Here is a 6,000-nt window from a genome sequence, read left to right as displayed (position 1 = left end):
AAAAAAAAAAAGAAAGAAAGAAAAGAAAAGAAAGAAAGAAAGAAAAGAAGAAGAAACCAAAGTGAGCAGAAGTTCCATCTATGCAAGCTGTATCCACTAGGTCTCTGATCCAATAAAATGTCATAGAATCTGCACCAGAAACTACTTCCCCTTGTAAAGTAAGATGGGGACTAGAGAGAGGCCTCGTGCTCTTCCTAAATACTAGTGTTTTCTTTGTATTACTGTTACTACAAAAAGTCTCAGTTGATTCCTTCAAGACTCTAGTAGCACCCTATGAACTTTAGTTTTCCATAACTTTAAATAAGATTCTGAAGATGGCCTATTTTAAGATATAAATGTAGGACTTCATTCCACAATGATTCCAACATTCATTGAAATCAACCTTCTCTTGTTAGAGAACGAAGACCCTAAAACGGAACATTCCAGATTAATATTGTACTAAGGTAAAAATAATCCACTGCTTTACTCGGGTACTACTCACCGCCTATCTTATCAGAAAAAAGAGCTTCTCCCTCTGGGTATTCATGAAAAGTGAAACTGACTACTTAAATGCCAGAAAACGCCTTGATCTGGACTGGGACATACTAAGAGAAATACTTAAGCGGGACTCGAACGCATACCTTGAAAGAGAAAAGACACAGACAAGAGGTAAACACCAGATGCACAATATATAGTAAGTTCTCAAAAGTATTGTACCATAGGATGACCGCTCCCTCACTGCCCATCAAGGCGGGCTTCCACATCACGGAAACGGACCAATCCCGGTCCGACTCCTTCGGGCAGGTGCTGCCGCCGCCGCCCACCGCCACGCCTAAAGCCCCGTGGTCTCCTGCTGTGCCGCCCCAGGCCGGCGCGCGCGCGAGCAAAGCGAACCTGCTTTCGCCCAGCGAGTTTGAGCACCGCAAAGCAGTGCCCATGGCGCCAGCACCTGCGTCCCCTGGAAGCTCCGTCGCCTAGTCCCGGGAGCGGTGTCCCGGGAGACTAGGAGCCGCCTCCCACGTTTGTCTGCGAGTCCCAATCCACCCTGTACCCCTCGGGCCCCCGCCTGCTGCCCCCCGGCTCCGCGGACTTGACCCAGCACGCGGAGGGCTTTGGGGTTCCCGCCGCGACCCGCGGACGACGTCTCTTGTCCCGCCCCCCTGCCCACCCCGCCCACCATAGGCACGGGGGACCCCGACGGCGCGGTGCGGTCGCCGCCACCACCGGGGCAGGCCTGACCAACAGAAGCTCTCCGCCGTAACCGGAAGTCCCCAGCCCGTCTCGACCCCCGCACTTCCGCCCCCAAAGCCACCTGAAGACCCCTGCCAAAATCCGGGGGCTGGCCGGTGCGTACCGAGCGAGTCGACCAGTGTGCGGCCGGACCGAGCGCGGTCCGCCGGGAGGTGGGCGCCCCTGTCCAGAAAGTCCTCAGTCCCAAAACGGCCACGAGGCCCGGGTGGGTCGACAGCCCCGCCCAGCTCCCGGTCTCCCTCAACCTGGCTTACCTGCCCCGCGGGAGCAGCGCCTGCTAGGCGGAGGAGGAGCTCTTCCACCCGCGCGCGCTTTGCCCTACGAGCGGCGCCGAGACCAAAGCACGTAAGAGGGCATGCGCGGGCGTCCCAAGAGTGCTGCCCCCCGGGCGAGCCGCAGTGGGATTGGGACCTACAAAATTCAAAAGTGGGTCACCCTTTTTTATTTTAATATCATAATGCGAGCCATATATTGGCCTAGCGGAAAGGGATATTGATCATGAGATCTGAGAGTCCGTGAGTAAAAGTATGGCAAGAAGAGGAGCAAAATGGGTAGAAAGAAAAAAGGTGAAAAGGCATAATATGGAACGCTGAAAAAGTCTAAGGCCTTAGAGACCCAACCATTATAATATTGTGTGTGTTTGGCATGTTTCTTCACAGATGAGAGAACGCGAATTGACAATGGCTAACAACGTAAGATATTGCTCGCAGTGTTGTTACTTTATTCTAAGGGCAACACTGAACCAGCTCACACTTTCCATATACTTTCCATAGCATGCCAAGTTCAAACCTGATATCCAAACAAGGTCAAAGTTACCACACTGTGAGCTACAGTTAGAACAAAACAAATCATGAAAAAAAAATTTTTTTAAGCTATAGAGTACAGATAATTGTCAGAAACTTTAAAAAATACTCGACCATTTTCCTTTTTTCCAGGATCTTAACAATTTAACTCTAGTTTCTGATCTTCCCTGCTATCTTCAATTGTCCAGCATATTATAACAGTACCTTGTAATGAACTGAAAGAAGTTTATCATACACTTCCTAGTGGATTCCAACTGAAGATAACCAATCTGGAGATAATGGTCCCAAGAGCCACTTCAAAGTCAACTGGCCATAGAGAAGAATAACAGAGCAAACCATAGTGCATAATCATAAATAAGCTAAATAAACCCAGGTAGGAGTAACAGAGAATAAATTTTAAAGCCTGGAGAAATAAAGAGATAAGCCGGGACTGTGTACATTTTTGACATAAGGTGTGAGGAGATTTGAGAATAGATCAATGGATATGGAGACTAGTGTGGCAACTTAATTTTAAAAGTCTTTAAGTTAGGGCACCTGGGTGACTTAAGTTGTTAAGCAGCTGCCTTTGGCTTGGGTCATGATCCCAGGGTCCTGGGATTGAGCCCCACATCAAACTCCCTGCTCAAAGGGGAGCCTGCTTCTCCCTCACAAGCCCCCTGCTTGGATCCCCTCTCTCACTGTCTCTTACTGTCAAATAAATAAATAAAATCTTAAAAAAAAAATTAAAAAGTCCTTTAAGTTAGTAGTATGTGGGTGAGCCGTTATGGCCCTAAAAGACAAAAGTGAAACCCGGAGTGAATGTATGGATAGAGGTCTAGAAAGAAGAAAACAAAAGTGTATAACAAACCACTTTGCCAAATAAGATAACTGGTATGATATTAATACCACTTGGTTGGGATGAAAGAAAATTTATTTTAAAAATTGGAATTTTCTCTTGCCATAGATGAACACTTGTGAGAGTGCTCTGGAGAGTCATCATCCTTCAGGACCCACAGAGATAATGACAGTCATGGCTTCCACCATGATGATGGCTTTCTCCATCCATGATACTAACCAATATGGAGATTCCATAATCCTCAAATGATAGCTATAAGAAGCCACAAAGAGGCTAAAGACAGTGGCAGGATAACCAGAAAATCCTGCCCAAGGAAGGCTGATGAGTCAAGAAACAGGAAAATGGTTAGGAACCATTTCACTTCAAAGTTTCACTTTGTTAGTTTTGAAACAGCCAGCATTTTTAAGCTTAAGTAAATCACTTAAATTTAGAAGAGATAATATGGGACAGAAATAAATCTAAATGATACCCTTGGTATCCTTACTTAAAGAAAGTTATTTAATGAAAATATCTAGTGAACCCAATACAATATCCTTCACTGAAGAAAAAAGGTGATTAAAATCATCCAAACTCGGGGCGCCTGGGTGGCTCAGTGGGTTAAAGCCTCTGCCTTCGGCTCAGGTCATGGTCCCAAGGTCCTGGGATCGAGCCCCATACCGGGCTCTCTGCTTGGCAGGGAGCCTGCTTCCTCCCCCTCTCTCTCTGCCTGTCTCTCTGCCTACCTGTGATCTCTGTCTGTCAAATAAATAAATAAAATCTTAAAAAAAAAAAAAGGCATCCAAACTCAATGCAAATGAAATTGAACATGCAATTCTTCGGACTGAAAATTATCAAAGAAATAATTGTGTTAGACTCTGTGCTGATATCAGAAATATAAAGACATGAGTTAGTGGGAAGCATTTTAGAGAGTCTTCTGCATAAGGCTCTTGTATCAAAGGAAATAATATACGCACAGCATTTAATATGTGGTAAGTATTCAAAAACATTTATTATTAATATTATTGCAAAATGGTGGGGGTTTTGTTTTTGTTTTTTTTTAAATGGTGGGGTTTTTATAGTTGTCTTAGAGTTTCTTAGGAGGGGTAACTCCCCTTGATTACTCACAGGTGACTCCTGTGAAAGTTAAAGAGGGAGGGGGAACAGAATTGAGCTGCCAAGAGCTTGAGGCCATAATACTTATATGACATCTGTGGGGGGAAAGAGAGGAGGAATGAAGACAACACGGTAAAAACATCAAACTATGATGCAGACCTGAAAAAAAAAGCTCTGCAAACATACTAGGGAGCAAATATCATTTATTAGGAAGTCCCACATTAGGTAGAAATGGCCAGGATCTAGTTCCTTTTGTGCTGAGGCTAACCAGAAAGAGTATAGCCTCACCTCGAATGCTGCAGTGACTCCTAAGGCACCGAGGATGGAGCGTGTTGGCTAAGTGCAGTCCTTGTAGCTGAAAAAGAAATGTAGTCCGTGCACTTCCATGGTTACCACTGGAGTTCATATTCTAATGAGGGAAACTGAAAGTACATAAGTGAAGAAATAAATACACACTGTGCCAGATGTTTTGTGTGCTTTGGAGAAAGATAAAGCAATGCAAGAGGGTTAGGGAGTACAAGAGAGAGGAAGTACTAGTTTATATAGGATGATCAGGAGTGCTTCTCTGATAAGCCAGCATCATCCAGGGGCCTGAAGGAAGAGAAGGTGAGAGTGATGTGGATATCTAAGAAAGGAGTTTTGCAGTCAGATGCAACAGAAATACAAAGTCACTGGGACAGATTATGTGCCTACATGTCTGAGGAACAGCAAAGAGACCAGCATAGCTAAAGCAGAGTGAGGAAAGGGGGAATATAAGAGATGAGTTCTCATGAGCATTCAAATATTTATTCAAATATCACTTTCCAATCAGACTGTTACATGATAACTATGTAAAAAACAACCTGTGGGGTGCCTGGGTGGCTCAGTTGGTCGGGTAACCGCCTTCCACTCAGGGTAAGATCCTGGAGTCCTGGGATCGAGTCCAGTGTTGGGCTCCCAGGGAGTCTGCTTCTCCCTCTGACCTTCTCCCCTCTTGTGCTCTCTCTGAGTCTCTCTCTCAAATAAATAAATAAAATCTTTAAATAAATAAATAAAATAGCAACCTGTCACTAACTTTCAGTATTCATGATATCACTTATACTAAGCAATTTTTTCCCATAGCACTTACCACCCTTAACACCAGAAAGAATTTTTGTGTGTTTCCAACTTGTTTACTGATACATATCAGATTCCTACATCAATGCCACAAGGGTCAAGCATGTTATAGGTATTCAATAAAAATTTGTTGAAAAAATTGTATAGTGTATTTTTAATTTAGTGTGCAATGCATTTAGTGTATAATAGAATAACAGATTATAATTTTATATATTGATGCACGTAGTACACTCTTATATGTAACATTAATTTTAAATATAATTCATTTTCTTATAAAGTAGGAGTGTCTTTAAATAAGTTAAGCCAAATCAAATTGTCCATTTTTTTAGGTTAAAAAATGGTTTGATTTTTGGAAGTTACATATGTTTCAACTTAATATTTTCCCCATATCATAAATAAATAGTATAACATGAAAAACTTTTGAAAAATTATTAAATTGCAAAGTCACACGTATAGTCTTTAATCTCCAAATATACAAAGAACTTATGGAGTTAAGGATGACTATCAAATCTATAATGTTTATTACAAAAGAAAGTCGTATTTAAAAATAATGTGCAAAAATATAGTATAGGAAAGGAGATGAAAAAGGAAATTATTTGGGGTATTAGTTTATAACATCCTGAGGGATTTTTCTTCACACCTCTTTAGTTTTCCACATGTTTTTCAAAAAGACTTTGGAAAGGGTTCAAACAACAGCTAATGTAAGATCTAATATAATAGAAAATTTGGAAAATATATTTATTCCAAAGGCTAACCGTAGTGGAACTATTTTGTGTGAAGAGGAAAAACCTGAGACAAAAAAAATTAATATCTGACTTTAAGCCATATTTATAAGTGATACTTTAAAAAAGATATAGGGTTGCTTGGGTGGTACAATCGGTTAAGCCTTCATCCTTTGGTTTCCCCTCAGGTCATGATCTCAGGGTCATAGAATCTGTTTGAGTT

This window comes from Mustela putorius, unplaced genomic scaffold (assembly GCF_011764305.1).
Source record: "Mustela putorius furo isolate JIRA1106 unplaced genomic scaffold, ASM1176430v1.1 tig00003845_pilon_pilon_pilon, whole genome shotgun sequence".
NCBI classification, from domain to species: domain Eukaryota; kingdom Metazoa; phylum Chordata; class Mammalia; order Carnivora; family Mustelidae; genus Mustela; species Mustela putorius.
The sequence above is the reverse complement of the archived record's forward strand: the minus strand, read 5'-3'. Positions refer to the sequence as shown.